At 43.4% G+C, this 27,676-nt stretch overlaps 1 long non-coding RNA gene across 1 annotated transcript; it reads left to right on the top strand.

Annotated features, from left to right (window-relative positions):
* Positions 1–3,069: 3,069 nt before the first annotated feature.
* On the top strand, positions 3,070–7,316 carry LOC139362543 (uncharacterized). Its single transcript, XR_011621679.1, has 3 exons — positions 3,070–3,447; positions 3,721–3,769; positions 6,568–7,316. It is a non-coding gene; the product is annotated as an uncharacterized lncRNA (long non-coding RNA).
* Positions 7,317–27,676: the final 20,360 nt, after the last annotated feature.

The following is a 27,676-nucleotide window of genomic DNA, read 5'->3' as shown; positions in this document are numbered from 1 at the left end:
AATGCCTTAAGGGCTCGCAGGACGGCAGTAAAGAACAGCCAGCCAGCTGCGCATTTTGGTGAGCCTTTGGAGGGGCTCTTCTCTTCCTCTAAGCTGTCTGGCCCTTCGTGGGAGTTGGGGGCAGGGGGAAGATTTCCAAGTGCAGCAAGGACTTCCTGGAGTTTCTAAACACAAAGCTCTGATGTAGGGCTGTCAGGGCACCTGCTGCTCCTGTGGCTCTAGCTGCTCCCACTCCTTCCTGAGAAGATCCCCCAATAGCCCAACTCTCTGCGGCTCAGTGTCCAGCTCAGGGGGCTCGTCTAGGAGCAGAGTCTTAGGCTGTCTGTGAGGGATCCTCACTTGGGTCAAGATGTGCTGATTCTTTCCAAGCAGGACACGCTTTGGTTTTAATCCTTAGTCTCAATGGACACTTTCAAAAAACATGTATTCATTTTCTTATTTTGGCAAATAGAGTATAGGTAGAATATACTGAATGAAATTTAATCCCTTTAAAAATTCTCTTTGGGTTATCTTATGATTCAATAAGATTCCTGAAATTAAAATCCTACATAAATATGTATTAATACATATTAGGGTATAACATAGTAAAGCACGTGTAATTGAATTAAAGTGTAACACAGTAAATTTAATTATTATAAATGTAATCAAGATATAACATAGTAAAAATATGTCAGTTGTGCTAGTCTTAAGCAATGGATTTTAAACTAAGTCATCGTTTGTGCAACCACCACTCAGATCGAGATATAGGACAGCTGAGCATTCCAGAAGTTTTTCTCATGCACCTGTCCAATCTGTCACCCCAGCCCCAAGGTAACCACTCTTTTGACTTCCATTTATGAATAGTAAAAGATATTTAACTTGAACGTTTTTCTCCAGAAAGTGTCTTGTCCTCTGTAATTGTCTTGTTTTAGAGCCAAAGTCATCTTGTGAGTTTTATGGCTTTTGACATTAAGAGCCATGTTGCTTTTCCACAACTACAGGAATAAGTGCTGCTTTGAGGTTTTGGGATTTGAATGTTCTTTCCAGCTTTTATTTGGCTCTATCTGTGTTACTGTTGATCTGGCCACAGGAGAATGCTGGAATTTGAGGTTTTTATGTAGATTCTTCAGCTAGATGATCCAAGTTAAAATAATACAAGTAAGCCCCTCTTTTGACAATAGGTTTTAATATTAAAACATATGTTCTATTTACTTATTCTGTAAAGGATTTAAGATAACTTAAACAGAAAAATAAAATATGTCATAGTGGGAACACAAAATAGATGTAAAAGAAGAAAGAAAACAAAACAAGGCATAGAACGGGTTAAGAGCCTTCCAAATGATAAGTACCATTTTGAGGTTCTTCATATTTGGATTTCCAGATAATACTATAACCTTTATTAACTTATTTAATTATAAACTATCAATCATCAAGATAATTGAAGTTTATCTTAAATGAACAAATGGCTTAGAGAAAATGTTCTTATAGAAATAGACTAAGTTTCTCTACAAATATTCTCAGATGGGAAGTGTTCCGAAGGCATTGATCCCACCTTCTGCTGAGTTGTTGGAAAAGACAAATGATGACTACTTTGGGCATGACTATCCTAACAGAAGGCAACAGGCCCCTTTGCTTCGTGTTGGAAAATTCGCTCTGTTACAGGTGGAATGTCTCTCCCCTCCAAAACTCGTATTTGTTGAAGCTCAGTCTCCAGTGGGGCAGTATTGAGAGGTGGGGCATTTAAGAGGCAATTGGGCCATGAGTGGATTAATCCATTCATGGGTTAATGAATTAATGGGTTAATGGATTAATGAGTTATCATGGGAGGAGAACTAGTGGTTTTATAACGAGAGGAAGAGAGACCTGAGTTAGCACACATTAGCATGCTCAGCCCCCCACCATGTAGTAGCTGGCACCATACGGGGATTCTTCAGAGAGTCCCCATCAGCAAGAAGACTCACCAGATGAGTCCCCTCAATCTGAGAATTCTCAGCTTTCATAACTGTAAGAAATACATTTCTTTTCCTTATACATTCCCCAGTTTCAGGCATTCAGTTATAAGCAACAGAAAATGGACTAAGGCAACCTGTTAATCAGAATTCCTCATAAGATGATCTTTGAGATTTTCATACTTAGAAATGCTGCTCCCACTCTTGTGGGTTGCTGGGAGCAGGGGACAGGTCTGTCATCCTCACCATGTTATCCCTGGCATGTATCATAATGTCTGGTGTGTACCAGGCCTCTGGTGAATACTGCTGGATATTGGGTAGAAGGCAGGTTCCTCATTCCTTGCAACAAGAGGAGCCAGGAGGGATCTGCCCCAGCACATTGCTCTTCTCCCTCACCCCTGAGAGCTCTGTGAGAGGCTTCTCATCAACATGAACACATCTGTGCACATCTATTACTAAGCACATTAACATGCTTCTCATTTTGCTTTTTATCACAAAATGTGGTCCAACAGACAGAGTTCTTATGACATAAATGCTATTGCCCTAACTTTTTTTTAGAGAAAGACCTATTGTTCCAAATACTACACAAAATACATATCTAGGAAACCATTGTGAGGTTTTAGTTGCTCTCACAAACAGCTTCCAAACTTTTTGTGTAGAATGTCCTGGAAACCATTGAGCACCCCTAGTTTTCCTCCTAGAAAAAAACCCTACAGTTAAAAAAACTGTTGCTGATATGCAGACACTGAAAATAGGCACACTTTTGTGTATTGTTGAATGCCAATTCAATCCTGCAGAGGAAACACCTACTTTAAATCCCCTCTCTCCCTCACACATGTTGTTATAAATTATGGTCAAGATCATGTCTCTCCACCCGCCCCCACCAAACAAAAATAGAAGGTCTGCTCATGAAAACCCTGCTCTCGTTGCTAAATCTCTACGTTAAATAAAGGCAGCGCAGAGCGATTTCTACTAGGTGCTCTGATGCATCTTTCAGTTCCTTTGCTCACCCGCTCCTTGCAGCGCTTGTTGTGCAGTGCCACATATCTCCTGTAGATGGCTCTACCTCCCTATTATCGCCTTCTCTCCGGAAGCAACTGCCAAGTCTTTCAGCTCCAGTGATAGTTCTACTGGAGTTTGAGCCAGGGGCTGTGAAATGTAGCTGTAAACCTCACTGGCCTAAGTGTTAGTGGATGCTGTTTATGCAGAAGGGGAAGCCATGGGACATGTAAATAAGGGGAAGCCGGAAAGGTCCACTTGGTGGGATGTCCTGATGGGTGGCATGGTCTAGCCTCAATGGAGATGCACCGAGCTGAAGTAACTCTAGGTAAAGCTGTAGACTCTATGCTCTCTTTGGAGCATCACAAAACATTTAAAAGCTCTGAGGAATTCTGTAGGAAGAAATCTGGTTAACTTTGCTTAACTCGGAATTTTATGAACTCAGGACCTGCTCATACCAAATCAAATGGTATTCTGTGGAATAAAACTCCTGGAGGTGATGTCTACAAGATTTCTGAGGGTGAGGACAAGAAGTTGGGGCTTCTGTCCTTTCCTGGGGTGAAAGAAGGGTGCGGCAGAGGCTGCTCACCTTTGGCAACTCTGCCAAGTGGCCAGGGATCACAAGGGGTGCATGTGTGCGGCTTGCCCAACACAATTTTTGTGGAAATTGCCCATTCCACCCAAAATTTGGGAAAAAGAAAATCCAATTTATTGGGTGCCTTATCTGTGCCAGGCACAGGGCTAGATTTTTTTATATGTTACTAATATATTCTTTATGTCATCTTCTGCATAGATACAATCTCCACTTCACAAGTGAGAAGATTGAGGAACAAAGTGATAGGGTAAGTTACTTAAGTTTGCAAGATTTAAACCTGTCAGGCTGTAAGGCTCTTACTTTGTATTTTGCTGTGTTTTCAATACATCCTACTAAAGAATTATTGAGAGCATTTTAGTAAGGAGGTAATTCAGATTTATTTCACTTCAGCAGCCTGTAGAGATGTAGGGAAGAAAAGTGGGAGACCCAGGGAAAATCCCAGCAGCACCGCTTCCTGGCTGTGTAGCCTTGGCCAAGATGTTAAACATTTTTGAGTTCTGATCACCTCTTCCATAAAATAAGAATTTCTTATGGAGGAATAATTAGAACTAACAGTATGGACTAAATACACCATCAGTGCTCCAAACCATCTGTGTAGTTGGATGAGCCAGTTCTTGGCATCTCCACTAGCCACAGGCAAGTGAGGCCACTCACATTCTCTGCGGGGCTCTGAAGCATTAGGTATGGAAGCCAGTCCTGGGGTGACAGAACTCAGGTGGTCTCTTTTCACAACCCCTGAGGGTGTCAGAGCCTTGGATGCTCGCCAGAAGCAGGTCAGAGAATAAACCCAAAGTAGTGTCTCAGTTATCAGAAGTCAGAGCTAAATTTAGGATACAGCTGTGAAAGTGAATGCTCAACAGGCTCTGTGGAGTAGGGCTAGCGATTATCTGGCAAATTTGATTAATGTGGACAGGCCATGCAGATAATTTGTTCAGTTCTCAGACAAATAGCCCCTCTTTCTCATGAATATTTTTCTTCCCCAAACCATCACGAACCTCACCTCTGGGATCCTTCTCATATTCATTGTCTTCATTTGCATGGGTGTTCTTTTGCAGGAATTGTTAAATATTTGCTTTGACTGTGCCTTTCACTGAGAATGAAGCTTATATATTGGTGACCTTGGGGTGCTGTTCAGCCCTTTGAATATTCCATTTGGCCCGCAGAGGTTAAAAAAAGTTGAGTTTTCAGTAGGAAATTTGGAGATTTCACACAAAAATTTAGATTCCTGCTTTCTCTTGAAGACACAGGAGGATGGAACCATGTAAGGCCACACACAGGTAGCTGCTGCCTCTTCTCAGTGTTCCCTGGTTTCTTCTGTCTCACCATGCCTATCCCCACATTCCTGCACTCACGCCTCCTGGCTTCTCTCATCTGTGTTCTGCTGTGCAGATTGCCACCCCTGACTCCAAATGCATCCACATGAATGAGCCCAGATATGTCCTTCTCCATGATCCTGAAATGAAAACCTACATTGAAATAGATCCTTGGCATTTATCCCTTATTTCCACATGTCAGTGGTTAGTGATTCCCCAGTGAATGGAATCTACAGTTTCCGAGTGACTATCACACTGCTGCTGAGATTTTAGCCTTTGAACTCCATCTTGTACTGACCACCACCCCTTCATGGCCACTCACCTTGGGAAAGAGCTCATCTTGTGTACTAATCTACCCAGCTGGATGCAAGAGGGTAACTGGGCCCTTCCCCTTCTGTAGTCTTTGCTCATATCAACCAGGGTGCACCTTTCCTGACGGGGCTTTATTCCAGAAGCATCTGGATAAGGTAGAAATCAGGTTTCTTAAGGGAAGGAACTGGTTCCTGTGGTCTTCACATCCTTACATCTGCACAGGGATGCATACTGGTGTTCACTGAAAGATGAATTAATTCAACTGGTTTGCTAATTGCAAATGAGAGTAGGGGAAGATTGTCAAATTTAAGACCAACTCTGCAAGTCTGTCTGGACTTATGTGGGTAAATTAAAATATAAAATTTGAGTTAGTTTGATATAGAGTAGTGGTTCTCAAAGTGCCATTGACTTTATTGCAAAGATGATAATTATTTGCAGCATCTAATTATAGTTTGAGGAGGCCACGTTGAATTTTGAGATAAAAATAAAGCCGGCTGTAGTTGTCATTGTAGTTCTGGTCACTAGATGTTTCTTCTAGGCCAGTGGTTCTCAAAATATCCTTCCTGGACCAGCATAATTAGCATCACCTGGGAGCTTGTTAGAAACGCACATTTGGGGGCCCTACCCTAGACTTAACTGAAACAGAAACTCTAGGGATGGGGTCTAGCAATTTGTGTTTTAACAAGCCCTCCATATGATTCTGATTCACACCCAAGTTTGAGAACCTCTTGTATAGAGAGATCCCTAAATGAGAGGCAGCAAACATGGGATTTTGCATTAACTTTGGCATTAGATTTTAGACAATCCGTGCTCTTATTCATTCAGCCAGGCATTTAATACACAGTTACATGAAGCACTTAAGTGTAACAAGCACTGTGCTCGCTGCTGACGTTATAGAAGTAAACGAGACAGACACTGTCCCGTTCTCACAGAGCATAGTCCAGTGAGGGATAGACATGGACCTCAGTGTTGTCACCTGCACCTGGATCAGTGGTTTTGAAGCTGAGTTCTGCAGAGCCCCAGGCAGTGAGGAAGGGTCTTGAGTTCTGCAGGGTTTGGGGTGGAGAAGGAGGCTAAGGGGTGGGGCTGTGTCCCCACCTTTGGATTAACCAGAGCACCTCTACTTTTCTTTTGTATTTTAGATTCCAACTAAGACTGAATTTGGGGGGATAAAGGAGTTCTGCTGCTAAAACGCTTTGAATATTACTAGGCTAGACAATCTCTTAAGCACTCTCAGGTCTAAAATGCTGAGAAACAAAATGCGGCACTAGCAGTTTTTTCTTTTAGGTCATGAAAAGTGGAGAGAAACATCTTTAAAAACCCATTCAACATTACACCCATTAGATGGCTATTATTTTAAAAAAATAAAGCAACAGAAAATTACAAGTGCGATGGTTAATTTTCTGTGTCAACTTACCAGGGCCATGAGGTCTCCAGACGCAAACATGATTCTGGGTGTGTCTGAGGTGTTTCTGGATGTGATTAACATTTGGATCAGTAGAGTGAATAAAGCAGATTGCCCTTCATAATGTGGCTGGATCTCATCCCATGAACTGAAGATCTGAAGAGAACCAAAAGGCTGATAAGTGAGAACTCCTCCTGCCGGATGGCCTGGAGCTGGGGCATTGATCTTTGCTTGCCCTTGGACTTGAATTGAAACATCAACTCTTCCTCTGTCTTAATCTTGCTGGCTTTTGGACTGGAACTTACAAACAAAATGGGGCACTAGCAAATATGTTTTTCTTCTAGGTCCTGAAAAGTGGAGAGGAGCAACTTTAAAAACTATTCAACATCACATCCATTAGATGGCTATTAAAAAAAAAAGCAATAGAAAATTACAAGTGTGATGGTTAATTTTCTGTGTCAACATGCCTTGGTCATGAGGTTCCCAGATGTTTGGGCAAACATTATTCTGGGTGTGTCTGAATAATGACTTCTATTATTATATTTATTATATAATGGCTTTGTTATATGTCCTGCTGGCTTTTGGACTGGAACTTACAAAATATGGCACATTGCCTTTCCTGGGTTTCCAACTTGCTGACTATAAATCTTGGGACTTTTCAGCATCCATAACCATGTAAGCCAATTCCCTATAATAAATCTCTTTCTCTGTATGTATGTATGTATGTATGTATGTATGTATGTAAATATCTACATATGTATGAATACAGAAAGATAATGTGTGTGTGTATATATATATATTCTCTTTATATGTATATTGTCTCTATACACATGCAGACACACACACACACACACATACTTTCTCTATATTAATCAGAGCCCTAATACAGGTGCATTACTGGTGGGAATGTAAAATGGTGTAGCAGCAGCTATGGTTCCTCAAAAAATTAGAGAATTACCATATGATCTAGCAATTCCACTTCTGGGTATATTTAAATCCACAAAAAATTAAAAGCAGGGACTTGAACAAATATTTGTACATCCACATTATAGCAGCGCTACTCACAGTAGCCAAAAGGTGGGAACAATCCAAATGTCCGTTGATGGATGAGTGGATAAATGAAATATGTCATGTATAATAGAATATTACATAGTCATAAAAAGGAAGGAAATTCTGATGCATACTACAACATGGATGCACCTTGAGGACATTATGCTAAGTGAAATGAGCCAGTCACGAAAGACAAATACTGCCTGATTCCACCCATATTAGGTATCTAAGGTAGTCAAACTCAGAGAAACAGAAGGTAGAATGCAGTTACCAGGGGCTAGAAAAAGGGGAATGGGAAATTATTGTTTAATGGGTACAGTTTCAATTCCGCAAGCTAAAAAAGTTCTAGAGATGGATGGTGGTGATAGTTACACAATATCATGAATGTATTTAATGCCACTGAACTGTACCTTAAAACAGTTAAAATGTTCTATATGTTACGTATATTTTACCACAGTAAAATAAAAACTCATCCTGCAATTTGCCTAAAAAAGCCGGTTTCTTCATTCCTCCCCCTCCCACCCTCTTCCCATTTCACTTTGTCTGCCTCCATCCAAGCTTTTTCTTGGAGATGCTTTTTTTCCCTGTATTTTTAATAATTTACCACTGAGAAAGTCAATACAAATGAAATCACCTCAATCACTAGATGGATGTGACAAAATACTCTAGGCGGTGGCTGAGAATGGCAGATCATGTCAGTCGACCAGAAGAGGCCCATGTCATTGCCTGAGTTTGCGCTGCTGAACTTGATGAGGGGAGGGTGGGTATGATCTGCAAGACAAGATTCCAAGGAAAATCGTTGTAAACATGGCCAGAAGAGCCAGACAATTATAATCTTTTAGGGCCTTAGGTATTTTCTCATACAAACCAGAGAGAACTGCTTCATAGTTTGGTAGTCTCAGCTACATGGTGGTATGAACACTTTAGCCCAGTGGTTCTCAAACTTTAGTACATGTCAAGCTCTTCTGCAAGGTTTTGTTAAAATGCAAATTGCTGGGCTGTACCCCTGATTTCTGATTCAGTAGAACCCTTGGATGGGGTCTAATAATGTGTATTATTATTAGGTAACGCTGATGTTGATCTAGGCCCACGCTTTGAGAACCACTGCTTTGGGTGGATTCATTTATAGCTGACAAGGAAGTTCCATTTATAGGTGAGGAGGAAAAAGCCAAGAAGGAGGATGATGCATGCATAGTGCAACATGGATGGGGAGGGTGTGATCAGCCCAGCCTGGATGTCAACGTCATTACTCTCACCACTGCTGTGGTTTAGGGATAAGTCACCTAATTTCCTCATCTTTAAAAATGCAGAATTTCTACATAAAAAATGTAGAAATTTTGTGTGTATGCGAGACTCCTGGCACCATGTTCAGTTAATGGTACTCCATGAATGGTGTCTACCATATTGTTAAGTTACCCTTGGGGGAGCTATGAGGACAACATATGGGGATGACCCGTGGAGGCCCAAGGGCAGGGAGACCTGGAAGAAGAAGGGGAACAGTGGAAGGGGTGGGGAGAGGAGAGAAAAAATCAAATCCACAGTTTTTCAAGGGCCTGGTCTTGGTCCAAGCTTCCTAGGTTTTGAAGCCCCAGAAAAGCTGGCAATTGGACTCTTAAAGAGGTCCCTCTGACCACAAATGCATCCCACTAGCTCTAAATCATCTTTAACGTTTCAGCTGGCCAGAGCACACCATGAGTCATTCACGAGAGTGCTGACATCCTAAGACTTCCCTAAAGGCCCTAGAGGTACAACCTCTTAGACAGAAGGCACTCTTGGATTGCAAATGATGGGGGCTGGGTTACTGTGTGTGTCACTCCTTGCCATGCACCCAACCACTGGCTCCTCAATCCCCACCAGTCAGTATCTCTGTCATGGAGAATTAGCACATCTCATGGGTTGGTGTGGATGCATCAAGGGGAACTCCATGGCCCATTCTTAGGTCTGGTTTGCAAAGAAAAGCCAAACGCCAGCCAACATCACCCGTGTTGATGCAGAATCTGGTGAAATGTATTTTCATCAGGATTATGCAACAGGTTACTGGATGGGATTTGGGGGCCCCTAGGCTGACAGGGCCTTATTCTGTTCTGCTGCCACGGCAGCAAGGGCCATGCTGCCAGATCACGATGATGCTGGTGAGTGACACATCCAGACACACGTCACCAGCAAGTTCCCAAGGAGAATAAATGTCCACAGATATTGGATTCTTGTCATTGTACCAAAAACTCATTTATTTTGAGCATCTTGTCTAAGAGGAGAAAATGTTGATGGTAACAAGAGCAATAGTTAAACAACTGTGCAGAATGGGAAGTGATGAAGACAAGGTCAACTTCATCAGGAGAAGGAAAACAAACAGCTCTGCTGCTGAGGAAGGCCCCAGCCCAGATGCCTCCCTCCTGTGTTCCACCTGCAGGACGTTACTAGAAGGACCACATGAAAGTGATTTTAAAGTTTGAGAACATTTTCTCTTTAGACCTGTGGTCAGCAAACTTATTGTACAGGTCAGGTCAGGGAAGAGAAACAATTTAGGCCCCATTAAAAAAATAAAAAAAATTAAATCAGCAATCACAACATCCACAACTGTGCTTGCATGTTCTTTCACCGTCCTTCTGCCCGAGATGAGGAGAGGAGGCTTTTATTCTTTTCCATCGGGTCGTGGCTGTTTTGTTCCTTCAGTCTATTTTATTCCATGGGCCCAGCATTTGCAGTCCCACAAGCGCCTCCTCAGAGGCAGCCTCTGTTCAGAACCCAGCCCTGGGACAGCTATCCAGCCCTGGCTGGAGGTGGCCCAGAAGAGGAGGCGGGGCTGGCCAGTGTTTGGCCAGGGAGGCCATTCTAGGACACCGCACTAGTGAGTGAATCAATTTCATTGATTTTAGTTTCTTGTTCCTGAAGTTTCATCAGGAAACAGATCACAAAGTCAAGTGGACCACGGGTCACTTATCTGTCTACTAGACTGTAAATTCCTTGACAGACTTGCCTTGCAGCCTGGTACATGATGTGACACATGATATGTATGTTTTATGCATATCTGAAAATATATTCTCTGATTGTTGTCACGGTTTGTACATATCTAGCTTGTTCACTGGGACGTCCAAATCTTCTGTGTACTTGCTGATTTTTTGTTTATGTGTTCTACATATTTCTTCAGTAACTGTGTTAAAATCTTTTGCTCTGATAGTGGATTTTGATATTTTCTTTCTGCAATTCTCTCAATTTTTGCTTTGTATGAGCCAAGACTACATTATTATGATCACACAGTTCAGGATTGTTATATCTTGCTGGCAGGACCGTTCCCTTCATCATTATGTAATGGCCACTTTTATCCTTAATGATGATTTTTGCCATAAGTTACCATTGACTCCTTCATTGCCCAGTGCACTTACTTTCTCAGATGAATGGAGAAGATGTGTAGGGGTGCATTTAGGCTCAGCAGCACAGGGACCTGCCGATTTATAAAGCTCCACTCTCTCTTGGCCGCTACTACCACATTCTCCTGGTTTTTTTTTTTAAGCTTTTCTATTTTAGAAAAAAAAAAAAAAACGCGAAAGACAGTAACAAAAATAAATGCTATCATTTAAAAGTCAACCTAATTGTTTCTATTTCCTTTGAAAATCATTTATCTCTGAATAAAATACAAGCCCTCTCATTGTTCTTCATCAACTCACTTCTGCTCATCTTTCAATTCTCAGTGTAGACATCACTACCTCCAGGAAGCCATCCATGAATACCTCCCCCCATCTCCATCACCACATACACACTAATTACGAGGCCCACTTTTGTGATCTAAGATCTTTCACATTACGAATGCCGTCTATCCACTGCTTTGCAACTGTACCTTCAAGGATGGGACCACATCAGCTTCCCCGTCGCATCGCACTCCTGGTCTGACATGCACCAGGCAGTTCATACATGTAGTTGAGCTCATCAGAAGAGGTTTTGCCTGGTATTTCTCTTGCCTAACTTTGGGTATTTGTCAGCATTCAGTCAAGTTTTCTCCTGATTGTCCCTCCCTTGTTTCCCTTATACCTCCTTGGCTTCAGCTCACACCTCTAGACTGACAACTTCCTATGTCCTTGAATCCCGTCCTTTCTCTGAGCTTGACAGCACATCTCAGGAGATCCAATAGATGATCACACTCGGTAGTCAGCACCCAAACACATGGTCTCAAACCACGTGCGTCCATCCTCATGCCTCACAAACCTCTTCTTTCTCACAATGTCATTATTTTTTTTCTCCAAAGGCACTACCATTTTGAAGTCATTCAGTTTCATCTTTAAAAATCCCCTCATTTTTATTTATTTAGTTATTTATTTTGAGACAGAGTCTCATTCTGTCGCCCAGGCTGGAGTGCAGTGACACGATCTCGGCTCACTGCAAGATCCGCCTCCCGGGTTCACGCCATTCTCCTGCCTCAGTCTCCCCAGTAGCTGGGACTACAGGCGCCCGCCATCACGCCCGGCTAATTTTTTTATATTTTTGGTGGAGACAGGGTTTCACCGTGTTAGCCAGGATGGTTTCGATCTCCTGACCTCATGATGTGCCCGCCTCGGCCTCCCAAAGTGCTGGGATTACAGGCGTGAGCTACCGAGCCTGGCCCAGGATCCCCTCATTTTAACCCATTCCCAACCATGCAGTAAGCTCTGTTGATTTCTGCTCTTTAGATCTTGCTTTTGTCTGTCTCTACTTCTCTGGTGTTACTGCCGGGACCTACTCAAGGAGTTCATCCCTTGTGCCTGGAATGTGCATGCCACCTACCTGCACCGCTCTCTCCAGACTGTTTTTGTGGACCTTAGTCCTAACCACATCACCTCCTAACATCCCTCCCAGCTGCTTTTACCTCTCCCTGGTGCTGCCTTCTGCCCTTTCCTGCCAACCAGAACCCTCATTCCCTCCTCTGTGTTTCTCCTTTACCTGGACTCCCTTGCCACATCTGTCCATCAAGGAGCAAACTAAACTACCTAATGGGCATGGCTCTGACCAATCACAATGGACACCAGCCAGTCAGAATCCTAACAATGTCGGGATTCACCCTGCTGCCTCCTGGACAAAATCTGCCCAGTCTTCAAGATCCTGTCCAATCTTATCAGAGGTATGGTCACTCCAGTCTTCACTATTCTCATTCTCTCCTCTGGATCCCTCCTGCAGCCATCATCTGGGTCCCACCCATCAACTCATAATGAGAGAGGGGGCTTTGCTGTTTGCTAGAATGTCTTGTGAGTTTTTCCTTATTTCCTCAATCAGACTAAGAGCTCCTTGGGGCAGAGACTACACTTGACATCAGTGGTTCTCGTAAGTGTGGTACCTGAAACAGCAGCATCAGAATCACCTGGGAGGTTAGAAATGCAAATTCTCGGGTCCCACTTCAGATGTATTGAGCTAGAAGTTCTGGAAGTGGGCCTGGTAATCTGTGATTTAACAACCACCCTCTGGGTGATCGTGATCCACGCTCAAGTTTGAGAACCATCATGTTACATAATGGGAAACTAAGGGCAAGTTCTCATGGTAAGATCTCAGTAAAGACTTACCTTGCTGATTGTTCACTGCATTATGCATCCTCCACAGTGCATGACATTAATTATGTGTGGCATGAGCACTTGGATTTGGATTCTGCCTTTAGTAATCACTTGGTATATGACAGATTTGGGGCCAGGAAAATTTGTGTGAGTTTGTGATTTTATTCTTACAACAGTCTTGTTTGGTAAATATCATTATTCCCATGTAACAGATGAGGAAATTGAAACCCAGGGAGTTTGCAAGCCTGGCTTAAGTTTGCACAGTAGGCAGTGGCAGGGCTGGTATCTGAACCAAGACTTCCTAATTCCACATGCAGTGCTCTTTATTTCAGTTCTTGCTGGGTGACTTGAGGTAGGTGCCTTGCTGTGGTAATGGTGATAACTTCCACGTTCCTTTGAATGCTGATGCCTAATAATAGCACTTACGGAAGGTTTCATTTGAGCTCTGTTCTGGAGGATAATTTTTTTTTTTTTTTTTTTTTTTTGAGACGGAGTCTCGCTCTGTCGCCCAGGCTGGAGTCCAGTGGCGCGATCTCGGCTCACTGCAAGCTCCGCCTCCCGGGTTCACGCCATTCTCCTGCCTCAGCCTCCCGAGTAGCTGGGACTACAGGCGCCCACAACCGCGCCCGGATAATTTTTTGTATTTTTAGTAGAGACGGGGTTTCACCGTGGTCTCGATCTCCTGACCTTGTGATCCGCCCGCCTCGGCCTCCCAAAGTGCTGGGATTACAGGCGTGAGCCACCGCGCCCGGCCCTGGAGGATAATTTTAACAAAATACTATATTTCGGCCGGGCGCGGTGGCTCATGCCTGTAATCCCAGCCCTTTGGGAGGCTGAGGCAGGTGGATCACGAGGTCAGGAGACTGAGACCATCCTGGTTAACATGGTGAAACCCCGTCTCTACTAAAAATACAAAAAATTAGCTGGGCATGGTGGTGAGTGCCTGTAGTCCCAGCTACTCAGGAGGCTGAGGCAGGAGAATGGCGTGAACCAGGGAGACAGAGCTTGCAGTGAGCTGAGATCGCGCCACTGCACTCCAGCCCAGGCGACAGAGCGAGACTCCATCTCAAAAACAACAACAACAACAATAAAACTATATTTCATCAACTGACATTTTAATATCCTTGAAATTATGGTGCATTTTATAATCAATACCATATCATAGTTTAATGCTATGTCTTATAATCAGGAGTGTCTTAGATGCAATGCAATTCAGTTAAAAACATATGGTTCTTTCTATTTGGATAAAACTGTGTGTGTGCTTGTATTTCTCTGCATGCATGTGTGTGTCCACTGCCCTCTTGCATTTATTTACTTGTAACAAACATAACTGTTTAACACTGAACTCTGAGTTCACAAGGGCAAACATGTTCCTGTGCATGCTGGGCCTTTAAGATTCTCCTTGGACCCTTAGGAGGCACTTTTAAAAGAGAAGAAAGTGATAATTTACATTCTCCATTTCCCAGAGGAATAACACAGATCCAGCCTTCTCAATGCCGTTGTCCACTCTCAGAAATGTCAAAATATACAAGGAAAAATGTGAAGCCGAGTCCACCTTTCCAAACAGTGGCCTGAACCACACCATGCTTAGTCAATACTTAGAAAAATAAGAAGTTTATTTGGTTAGGATTTAAAGCAGCCGTGACGATCTGTTATACATTTGCCACTTTGGTTGTTGCCCTTTGGAGGTGAGCACATCACTCTGCGCTGTATGTTTGTAAAAGCAGGAAGGAGAGAGGAATGAACTGAAGCCCAGCCACCCCCATTCCACAGCAGGCCCCCACAGAGAAGTGCATAGTTTTCTGAGTGCTGGTCTTGGTTTTGGCAAACATGTTATTAGCCATGCCATGCCCAAGCTTTCTAGTACTTTCTGAGCAACGTTGGAGAAGATGGTATTAATAAATGGGGTTTATTCTGAAATGGGGATTTGAGTTAAAATGCCTAACACCAAATATGTCATTCCACTTGGCAGACTCCATCAATAGTTCCTTTGCTTGCTGACTTACACAAAAACCCCAGCATTCAAGACTCTGCAAAGCAAGACCCCACCTTCAATTTCACTACTTTATACCTCCCTTTCCCTGATCTTGTTCTTCAACCAAGCTGGACAAGTTGGTATTTCTCAGCTCTGCCTTGCCTTTTCTTGCCTCTAGGGTTTAAAAGAAAATTTCACATCTCATGCTATTAAATTCTCTCCATTCTTAGATGTCCTTATCTCAGACATCATCCCTCTCAGGAAGCCTTCCTTGTTTTCTCCAGTTGATCCAATCTGTCTATTCTTTGAACTTCTCCAATTTTTTTTGTGCCTAATATTTATTGCTTTCTTATTAATCTTCCCATAATCGTATAGTGATTCTTAAGGCCTGGTCAGTGCCACTCAGAATTCCCAGGATCCCATTCTAAACCTGCTGAACCCAGATAGATCCTCAGGACAGGACTCAGGAATCTGCATGTTTAATATGCTTTCTAGTAATTTTGTGTCTCCTGAAGTTTGAGGATCACTGGTGTGATGGAAGGCACTCCCATCTTATTGATAAATTATAAATCATTTTATGCATATTCAAGAGCAGAGGAGATAAATAATGTGTCTTCATGAAGCTGCCACTCAGCCTAACAATGATCAAAATAGGGCTAACATGGTTCACCCAGTCTCTCTGACCCCCATCTTGGGTTATTTTAAGCAAATCTCAGTTAATTTATCATTTCATCTCTAAATGTTCCTAAAACCGCCCCCCCAAATATGTCCACAGCATACACCCTGAAAACCGCAAATACCTTCTAAGAGGGATTCTGCAGATGTAATGAAGATTGGGAACTTGAAGACAGGGAGATTATTCTGGGTTATTTGGGTGGGCCCAATCTACGAGCCCCTAAAGGCAGACAGCTGTCTCCAATTGGAAGAAGAGGAGGAAGGCAGGAGAGAAGTGCAGCACAAGGGGAAGTTGGAGGGATGCCGAGTGTGGGGAAGGTTTGCTGAGCTGCTGCTGGCTCTGAGTTGGAGGGGACAATCTCAGAGCCAGAGGAGGCCTCAAAGGGCTAAGGGTGCCAGGAAGCGGGCAACTCAGACCAACCAGAGACTGGATTCAGCCAACAACTTGAATGGCTCTAAACTGGATTCTCCCCTGGAGCTTTCAGAAGGGAACACAGCCCTGCTGATGGCTTGACTGTGGCCTTGTGAGGCTGTAAGCAGAGGCCCTGGTGAGCCATGCTGTGCCTGCACTTCTGACCTATAGCACGGGGTGTGGTGGCTCATGCCTATAATCCCAGCGCTTTGGGAGGCCGAGGTGGGCGGATCATTTGAGGTCAGGAGTTCGAGATCAGCCTGACCAACATGGTGAAACCCTGTCTCTCCTCAAAATACAAAAATTAGCCAGGCATGGTGGCGCATGTTTGTAATCCCAGCTACTCAAGAGACTGAGGCAGGAGAATCGTTTGAACCCCGGAGGTGGAGGTTGCAGTGAACTGTGCCACTGCATTACAGCCTGGGTGACAGAGTGAGACTCCGCCTAAAAAAACAAACACAAGTGAGTGCTGTTTTAAGCTGCTAAAATTATGGCCATTTGTTATGATTTCAATGGAAAACTAATACATTTGGTGTCATGGAATATCCAGCCAGTATGCAAATCCGTCCTATTGTCTAAAAAACGCTTTTATCTAGTTGGTTTGTTTGAATTGGCATCTAAACAAGGTCCACACATCTAATTTGGTCGACGTTTCTGAAGCTTCTTTTGATCTATAAGTGGCTCCTTCTGTCTTTTCTCCCTCCTAGCAATTTATTTGTGGAAGGAGCCAGGTCATTTTGAACTGAAGAATTGCTCATACTTTGGATTTTTCCATTTATCAACCTGTGGTGTAGTTTAAGAGGTTCTTTTGTCCTCTGTGTTTCCTTATAAGCTGGCAGTAGATTTAGCAGCTCGTTTAGATCCAGGTCTGATTTTTTGATGATTGGTAATTGTGCACACCTCCCCACTGTATTACATTGGGAAGCGCCTGGTTGTTTCTTCCTTTGTGATATTAGGGTTGATCCATCCAATGTATGGTTTCCCATCAGTTTTTATGCCTAATAGTTTCTTCAGTCATTGATGATTATTGCCTAGAACTATTTCTTCATTAGGGGTTGCAGAGTGGTAAAATCCTGATATTCTAAATCTGTCATTTCTTTTTCATGTATTAGCTGGAATCTGCTAAAATGCACCAACCCTTCGGGTATAGTTCATACAGGAAAGCTAGAGTAGCTGCTTGATTCTGCAAAGATGCTGAAGACAGACGGGTCTGGGTTCTGATCCTGCTTCTGCTATTACTTGCTAGCTTACCTTGAGCAGGTTATTGTACAGCTTTGATGCTCAGGTGCCTTATCATAAAATTGAGACAGCATTGCAGGGTGTTTATGAGAATTCTGTAAATAACTTCATGTAAAAGCCTGGTACCTGCTGCAGAGTAAATGTTCACCCAATGTCTGCCAGGTCAGCAAAGCCCTCCTAGGATGGCCTCAGGATCCAGTGCCCATGGGGATCTTCCAGGGACACGCTCCATCCACCTCGTCCAGGGGAGCCTCGCTCCTGGTGCATTTGCCTCTTGGAGGGCCATCCTTCCTTATCGGCCTCTCTAGGCCTTTCCTGGCTCTTCCCACCAGCTTCTCAGGGGCAGCCCTGAGGCTCTTGTCAGTGTCTCCTTAGAGCCTGCAGTGTGCAGTGGGTTTTATGTTCCACTGTGAGCATTTTCAGCTGGGAGCAGCAGAAGCGCAAGTGGCCCGGTAGGAGTGGGTGGCCTGATTGTCCTTCCAACCTGGCTGTTAACTGGCTGTGTGGCAGGTAGCTGCAGCACAGCTAAGGGATGACAGAGGTCCTGAGGCCCCTACCAGTCCCAGCACCCCCTCCTCATCCATGTCGCAAGCTCAGCGAGTGGGCTGGGAGTTCGCCTGCCTCTGTTATTTCCCACAGGCCGCCCGGTGGAACATTCTCCACTCTCAGGACTCTCCTACAAGGCTTGTTGTTCCTCTAGCCTGGCCAGGCTGAGTGACTGTCTCTCTAATGGCTGTGACCCTCTCAGGCCTGTTCTGCATAATCAGAGTAAATTGGAGGCTAAAATATTTGTCTGGCCAATTCCGATCAAAAATGCCCGTTGCTTTGATCTTTCAGTCAAAACAAGGTCTTCTCCCCGAATTCTGACGATATTGACCTTGAGCCACTTGTTCAGCTCGGAAAGCAGGATTCTCAGGGCTCATTAAGGCCCTTTTTCAGCCACGCAACCCTGAGAGGCCCCGGGCTTTGTGCTTTTGCTTCTGTAATGTAAATAGTTATTGGCAAGTGCGGAGTTTGGCCTGGAAACCCAGACTTCAGTGGTGCCAAACTGCTACCTGCCTTCTGTCTGCACATTCAGGATTTGGGTTGAACACCCCACAAAGGGACACCCAGAGCAAGGGGGCATTGAGAGGAGGGGTAGGCACCTGAGTGACAACACTCTTTGGAGAGATTATGGGGATCAAGCAATCTTTTCTTTCAGTTTTCCTGCAAAGGAAATTAGCTCAGGAGTTTCAGCAGCTGGGCTCAGCTCCGTAAGTGGCTGGTCTCAGTTGACGGTGCTAACTGAGAGAGGCCCAGCTTACCTTAACCCTACCCTTTGCTTGTGCTAAGTGGGGAATCCTACAAAACTGTGATTGTAAAATCAGAGGCATGGGCATATGCTGGATAATCTTTCCTGCTTCTACCAAAGGGCAGTGAAAAACCATTGAAGATCAATACAATTTTTTTATCATGAGTGTTATTTTTCAGTTGTCTCAAGACTGTTGGATAGGACATCTATTGTTGTTGCTTTATCATCAGCCAACAATCTGGATTGCCTGGTCCTACAATGCTGATGACCAGAACTACTTCCACTCACCCTTACTCCAGCCATTGGGGTGGGCACGTGACCAGGGCAGGCCAAGTGCAGTTATCCCACCCCCTGGACCCCATGATTGGTTCTGAGACGGGCACTGGCCTGACCCAGGCCAATCAGAATCATTCAGTGGGCTCCTGGGCCTCTCGGTTTCCACTGGGCTATTGAGGTGGTTTGATGTAAGATTGAGCTATGTCCCTGTTGGGACTCAGAAAACAATACCTCAAAATAAAGGCTTCAGCAGCAGCCTCAGAAGCAAGAGTTTTTCTCTGACCATCTCCTGCCCTCTTGTCTCTTAGTTTCATTGTTTCTCAAGGACAGTCATAGAAACTAGAATCCCTCTTCCCCAGGGCAGGTCACAGAAACCAGAACTCCTTTGCCCCAAAGCCAGGTGCAAAACCTAAAAGTATTACTCTAACTTTCCCCTGCTTTTCTGTGTAAAACTGGCCATAAAGAAATGATCTGACCTGCCTTGTTCGAGTAGTAGGTCATAAGGCCGCTTTCCAGAGAGGGTCCCGTCCCACACCCAGAAGGAGGGAATGTGTGCTCACAGAGGCCAGGAAGAATCTAGACAGGCAGGCCTTGTGGGTTTCCCTGCTCCCTCTATTCGCATTGGATCTACCCTTTCTGTCCAATCATATTTCCACACATCTGTCCATACTTTGTTGAACCTAAGCATAAAAATGGACCATTTCCCCTGTATCTTTGAGTCTTCATTCTGAAGGCCCCCATGTTATGTAAAACTATGACCAAGTAACTCTGTATGCCCTTTCTCCTATCAATCTGCCTCTTGTTAGTGATTTTCAGGGAAAGTTCAGACTGTAAAGGGGGGGTTTCCCTTGACCCCCATATCCCCTTCTCCATTGTCCCACCGTACAAAGGGAGCCATCTGCAGCTGGAGAGGTCAGAAGGAAGCTGAGTCAAAACATGGTGATGTGTCACTGGGGCTAGCTGTAACTCCCCCAGTTACAGGAGTTGAGTTTTTTTGGGTCTATGTCACTTGCAAATAAGTGAGTTTTGACTCAGATAGGGGTTATAAATCCAGACTTGTATTCAAATTCCAGTCCCCTACCCATTTACTGGCTGTGTGAATCTGGGCAACTTGCTCGACTTCTTTGAACATGTTTCCTTATCTGTCAGTGGGGAAAATAGTACCTCACAGCGTTGTTGTATAGAATGAATAAGATAATATAATAGATAGTAAGTGCTCATGGCAGCAGCTGGCACACAGTAGGTACTCAGGAAGTATTTGTTGAGTACATAAAGTAGTATTTGTTGGATTAATCTGAGGAATGTTTTAATTCAGAGATTAACATTTTCTTCTCCAAGGAGGTCAGGAATACTATTGGTGCATAGTACATAGGTGGGCTAGGGCCACCAGCAGCCATGAAGTTAATAGCATGCAACTCTTCTTAGATCATTAATTTTTTTTTTTTTTCCAGATGGGGTCTCACTGTGTCACCCAGGCTGGAGTGCAGCAGCATGATCATAGCTCACCATAATCTCCAGCCTCTGGTTCCAGTGATCCTCCTGCTTCTGCCACAGAGCAGCTGGGACTACAGGGATGCACCACTCTGCCTGGTTAATATTTAGCTGGCTTTTTGTTTGTTTTTTCTTTTTTCTTTTTTTTTTTGTAGATTTGGGAGTCTTGCTATGTCACCCAGGCTGGTCTTGAACTCCTGGCCTCAAGTGATTCTCTCACCTTGGCCTCCCAAAGCACTGGGGTTACAGGTGTGAGCCACCATGTCTGACCAAGTTAATTGATTAATACATTTTCTATTAAAAGAAAATAGACCTATCATGGAGTAGAATATAAATACAAGACTCATAACACTCTTTGCATGGAGAATGACGCTGTCCTTTTCCACCAAGTGTGCTCTGATGCAGGGTTTTCCAGGTGCTAGAGAGGAGCCCCGTGGCCTAGGAGCTGGAAACAATGGCTCCAGCCTGCCTCAGTGACTCTGTAAGGTCTCAGGAGGCCATTTAAACTCTCTTATTTTTTATTCCTCATCCAAAAAATGAATATATTTGTCGTCAAAATTTTCTCTGAGTTCGCACCAGTTCTAACATCCCATCTTACCACGTGTTAGTGAATTCCTTGTTAATGAGTGTTAAAGAGGGGACTGAATGAATTAATTTATTAGTTATAGGGTTTAACTAGTTTAATTCTAGGTCCAATTTTGTGATTCTGCTCTGAGCTTTCCTCATGTATAATGTAATGTATAATGTAATAATTTATGGTTAAGACAGACATTTTCCAGACAGGCAGGCCTTGTGGGTTTCCCTGCTCCCTCTATTCACATTGGATCTACCCTTTCTGTCCAATCATATTTCCCCACATCTGTCCATACTTTGTTGAACCTAAGCATAAAAATGGACCATTAGTATGTGTAAATTTTTATATTAAGTACATATGAATTATATAATTTTATATAAATTTTATATTAATAATTGAATTTAATTCATTCAGTATTAATTTTTAATACTTATCATATGTAATAATATTGGCCACAATCACTTTTGTACCATCCTAATACATATATGCCATAATGCTGTATCATTAATACTATATTATATAATAATACAATATCTAATCAAACACTGATTTTAATACAAATTATATGTATTAATTTGACAATGTGTTTAAAGCCAAAAGAAAGTTGGTTGGGCATAAACCTAAGCAGGGCACTTCTTTGGGAATTTATAGGGAGAAGATGAGAGTTTTCTTAAACTTGGAAGATCAGTGTAAAGCTTTGCCTGGTAGGGTTGGAAGGAGAGAAGAGGGCTGTGACAGAGACATTTATGCTTGCCAAATATCCTCCACACTTCCCAGCCTCCTCTGAGGTTGGGCAAGGCCATGTGTCTAGCTACAACCATTCAACTGTGAGTGGAAGTGACAGGTGTCACTTCCAAGCTGAGGTCAGAAGAAACTCCTGAGAGACCCCCTGGCTGTCTTCTTCCCCTGCCTTAGGGACGGTAGAAGTATGTTTTGAGATGGTGGAGATGCAAGGTGTAAACCACAAACATCTTTGAGACACTGCTGACGGGGAACTACCAGATGCATGTGCCAGACTAACTTTGTTTTTTACATTTTAAATGATAAATATATACACTTTTAAATCCAAGTCAAATTAACTTTTAATATATGCATGCACATTTTAAAAGTTTTCTTTGTGAATGTATTCAATTTTTTTTTTTGAGACGGATTCTCACTCTGTTGCCCAAGCTGGAGTGCAGTGGCATGCTCTTGGCTCACTGCAACCTCTGCCTCCCGGATTCAAGTGATTCTCCTGCCTCAGCCTCCTAAGTAGCTGGGATTACAGGCATATGCTACCATGCCCAGCTAATTTTTGTATTTTTAGTAGAGATGGGGTTTCACCATGTTGGTCAGGCTGGTCTCGAACTCTTAACCTCGTGATCCGCCTGCCTCAGCCTCCCAAAAATGCATTAGCAGTCCAAATTGTTGATATATAATGGCAATAAAAGAAAAAATATTAATTAATTGAATTTAGATCAGACTAACTGATTCAAGTTTTTATTTCAGGGCTTACTGTGTGTTTTACACCAAATTTTAAAATGTAATTTTGTATTACAAAACAATAATCATTAAAGTATGGTTAGTTGGTTAAATTTCCCTACATAATCATATGCAAATAATTTCTGGGAGTAATCCCATGGAAATCCACTATATAAACAAGGTAACAATTACAATTCCCTAAGAAAACTGAATAAAAATTTAAAACATTCTTTAATCCTATGGAGAACAAAGTAGGTATTAAATTCAGGAATCATGACAAGTGACAGTGAAAGCTCAATCTATGATTCTTTTTCAATAAATTATGTACCTTTGTTCTAATTAATTAAATAAGGCCAATTCTTTCCCACTTTGGTTTTAACAGGAAAATGTTGAGGATGCTTTAATTGTATTTCATGCCGTCTTTCATCACCTGGAGGTATTGCCTATGTATCAACTGACTTCCAATATGTCTTTTCCTCCTTCACGTCTTGGTCTTTTTCATCTAGGCATGTCAATAAGGACAAAGTGTCCATAAAAGTGTCATCTTTGAGAAAATAGCAACTTTCACTTAGAAATAATCTAGTGTGTTACATCACTGAGATTTTGGGGTAGTTATTACCACAGCATAACCGAATCTATGCTAACTGATGATGGACTCATGCTTATTGTTACTCTTTCCGACCACAGATCAAATTGTTGACTCACTAGCTGCAAACAGCTAGAACCAAGAGAAAAGCTGAATTTCTGCCTGACCGTCCCCACATCTATATAAAGACTCTTCTCAGGCTGGGCGTGGTGGCTCACACCTGTAATCCCAGCACTTTGGGAGGCCGAGGTGGGCGGATCACCTGAGATCAGGAGTTTGAGACCAGCCTGGCCAACATAATGAAACCCCGTCTCTACTAAAAATACAAAAATTAGCTGGGCATGGCAGTGGGCCCTGTAACCCCAGCTACTCAGGGGGCTGAGGCACAAGAATTGCTTAAACCCGAGAGGCGGAGGTTGCAGTGAGCCAAGATTGCACAACTGCACCCCAGCCTGGGCAACAGAGCAAGACTCTGTCTAAAAAAAAAAACAAACAAAAAACTCTTCTCTTTCTTCCTTTCATTGCTTTTCTCCTCCACTTCTCAATCTTAAATATGTTAATTCCCTGACTTTTCTGGCTCTCTCCTCTGCTCTTATAGGACACTGGACATTTAATGTGGTTTGGCTGTGTCCCCACCCAAATCTCATCTTGAATTGTAGCCCCCATAGTTTCCACGTGTTGTGGGAGGGACTCGGTGGGGGGTAATTGAATCACAAGGGTGGGTCTTTCCCATGCTGTTCTTATGATAGTGAATAAGTCTCATGAGATCTGATTGTTTTATAAAGGGGAGTTCTCTTACATAAACTCTCTTGCCTGCCGCCATGTAAGACATGACTTTGTTCCTTGTTCACCTTCAGCCATGTTTGTGAGGCCTCCCCAGCCACATGAAGCTGTGAGTCAAGTAAACCTCTTTCCTTTATTAATTACCCAGTGTCAGGTATGTTTTTATTAGCAGCATGAAAACAGACTAATAAAACATGTATCTCTTATGGCCCTTATTACACTACATTGTAATTTTTGATTATATACCTGTCTCCCAAGTTGGACCATGTCTTGGTCTGCTTGGTCTGCTGTAACAAAATACCTTAGACTGGGTGGCTTATAAACAACAGAAATTTAGTCTCACAGTTCTGGAGATTGGGACATCCAAGATTAAGGTGCTGGTGATTCCGTGTCTGGCGAGGGCCTGCTTTCTTCATAGATGGATGTGTTTTCACTGCAACCTCACAGGGTGGAAGGGGCAAACAGGCTCCCATGAGCCTCTTCCCTAAGGGCACTCATTCCATCATGAGGGGTCTACTCTCATGACCTGACCACCTTCCAAAAGGCTCATCTCCTAATACATCATTTTGGGGGGCTAGGATTTCAACATATACATTTTGGGGTGACGCAAACATTCAGTCCATAGCAGACCACAAGATTTTCATGGGCAGGGACTGAATCTAATTCTCCTTCCTGTGCCCGCATGTAGCATGCTCCTGGGGAGGGAGTGAGGATATGAGCATTTCCTGTGATACTCTTACTTCCTCAGTTCCTGGTTCTGGCTTCTGTGAGGCTCTCTGTTTGTTCCTCCCTCCATTCTCATGAGCAGAAGAGACACTGCTGGGGTTGATGCGGAGAACAGAAAGCACCAGGCTGCAGTGCGACAGGTGAATGGATGGGGAGGGCCAGCCTACCCAAAACCTCCTACGACCCAGGAGCCATGTGGGATGTGCAGTGAGAGCAACTTGGGAAGATGCTCAGTTACGACAGAAGCTTCACCTCTGTTGTGTCATTTCCGGGGGTTGTGAGATGGACTTAGAAGGAATCCAAGATGAGTTTTCCATTAGAAGAATTGTCTTTGGTGACTTGGGAAAAGGTTTAGTCCAGCATCGAACAAGATTTTTCTTTTCTCCTAATTAATTTATTTCCTGCCAAAGAAATTGACCGTGTTCCTTTAAACAGCACCAACCCCAAAGCAAAGTGTCCCTGGAGGGAGTCATGGGATCAATTTTCCAGCCGGAGACTATGCAGCCTGGCTATACAGGCTTCAAGCTTTTAATTTGCTTATACATAGAGTGGCTTGAGCTCTATACATCACCAAATCAATGCAAATCAGTTTACTTGAAGCTGGTTCAATTTTAAAAGAATTTCATTAACCAGCAATAAAAGGCCCAGGTTAATATAATTACTATAGGATCCCAAGCTCATCAGGAAGGATTCCTTTTCTATAATGATCTTAACATTTATATTATGGCATTTTCTAAGGAAAACAAAAAAGCATGCTAGAGGGAGATGCTGAAAATAATGCTTTTTACTCCTGGAATTCAGTGTTGGAACTACCATTAAAGAAACTTCTTTTCCCAAATGTCAAAGACCTTGGGGAGGAAATGTATTCATTTAAACATCCATATGTGGATGTCTATAGATACACACCCCTAGACACATGTTCACTGCATTATCTAATCCACACAGGATAGTAACCACTCAAAGGCAGAAGAGACCTTAGTGGCATTTAATACAATCGCTTAATTTTACAGAAGAAACGGACGCTCAGAGACCATAACTGGTGATCAGAGGTCAGCCATCTGGTTAGAGGGCCTGGAAAGCAGAACTTCATTCCCCTCTCCCTTACTCCCCACTGGTGGCTATGCCTACTTCACAGCAGGTGGTCAGAGGTGCAGTGGGAAATTACCTCCCTGGAAGTGCTTTTAACAGAAAAGAAGGAAATTCTGCAATATGCAACAACTTGAATGAACCTGGAGGACATTATGCTAAGTGAAAGAAGTCAGACACAGAGGGGCAAGTGCCGCCTGATTCCACTTCTATGAGGTATCTAAAGTGGCCAAACTCATAGATGCAGAAAGCAGGATGGTGGTGGCCAGGGGCTGGGGGCAGGGGGAAATGGGGCATTTGCTAATCGATGGGCATAAAGTTCTAGTTAAGCAAGATAAATCCTTCTCTAGACCTGCTGCATGACATTGTGCCTGTGGTCAATGACACCGTATAAAACACAGATTTGCTAAGGGGGTAAATCTCATGTTGAATGTCCTTACGACAGTAAGATAAAATTTTAAAAAATTGTAAAGGGCCATTTGGAAGTAAGACATTATATATTTTTATATGCAGAAGTGGGCCATCTCCTTTGGTGACTTGGAAAAAGGATTAGTTCAGCATCAAACGTGGCTTTTCTTTTCTCCTGATGAATTTATTTTCTACTGGAGAAGTTAAATGTGTGTCTTTAAACAGTTCAAGCAAGGTGTCTCTGGAGGGAACTGTTCTAAAGGGAACTTGAATTCCATCTCACCAAGATTTCACCCCAGTGTTAACCCCCATACTAACTCCATCTCCTGGAAAAATGTTAATCTGATTTGTCTCAGACCTGAGTTCCTAGTGGGCTCTTATTGACTTTGAGGTGGGATTGGTGGCTGTAAAGGTCAGTACCCTGCACCATGCTCCCACACTTTCTAGATCCTGTCCCATTCAGTAATAGTAAGCCCGCCACATTCCCTGGGTGGCCCACCCACATCGTCTTTCTGTGTTTCCTCCTCTCCTGACCATATGACTTGGTGGCCAAGGTAACCTGGAGTCACCCTGTATGCAGCCCACTCATCTTCAATCAGAAGACAAGAGAACAGGAACTGAATAAAGGGCCTAAGCCTCAGGGTCAAGCTCTAATTCAGCTTTTACCGAAGAGCCCTGGATTAGGAATATCAAAACCTTGCCCCATAATCATAGAGCAGGTCCTTTGTTTCTACCTGCTTGGAAACTTGGAGGGGAAGAGGAGTGAGGGGAGCAGGAGCCAGTCATTCCTAGGTTTTATGATGAAAATCTAAGCCCAGCAGCCCTTATCTAAAATGCCTGAGGCCAGAAGTGTTAAAGAATTCACAATGGTTCCGCGATCACTAAGCTGTAGAGTGGGTCCAAACTGTTCAGTCAGAGTTGAATATCAGTGTGGCCTGAGTTAGAGAAAGTTGAATTGATATGGGGACAATATAGGATTTAACATGGTATATAGATTTGCTTCTTTTAGATACTTTTATACAGAGCTAGAGGGCTGGAGTCTGGACCACTGATGGGCAGACAGGGATTTGGGCTGAGTGGCCTCCCAGGGCAGCCTGTGTCGCCTGCTCATATTAGCCTTCCTGTGCTATGGTGTGATGGTGATGGGCCTGTGCTCTGCAGGCATTTGAATAGTTTGAAACCCTACTCACTTCTTACTCCTCACCAGTAACAAATGATGGGTAACAGCATTTTCTTCCTGTTCCTTCAGAGCCGGGGCTGACCCTGGCTCCTGCCATTGCTGGTCCTGAGCTGCCTCATAATCTGCTTGGGGTCCCTTTGCTCTGCCTACACCTGTTCAAGTGAAACCCCCGACATGGAATTGTCTTTGCTGCAGGGGTTCTGGCTGAGACCCCCAAAAGCAGTTCTTTTAGGAGCTTCAACATGCATCAGTAGCTTATCGACATCAGTCTGTAGCACACTTTTTAAAAGAGAAAGCAAACACCCAAAGGATACATTGGGTCCTTCTGATATATCTTGAAATTTCAGTGACTTGTGTTTGCTGTTCACAGGAAGCAAGTCAAGGGCGTCTGCAGCGGG

The sequence above is a fragment of the Macaca nemestrina genome, chromosome 4, assembly GCF_043159975.1.
Source record: "Macaca nemestrina isolate mMacNem1 chromosome 4, mMacNem.hap1, whole genome shotgun sequence".
Classification (NCBI taxonomy): Eukaryota; Metazoa; Chordata; class Mammalia; order Primates; family Cercopithecidae; genus Macaca; species Macaca nemestrina.
This window is presented reverse-complemented; position numbering and strand designations above follow the sequence as displayed.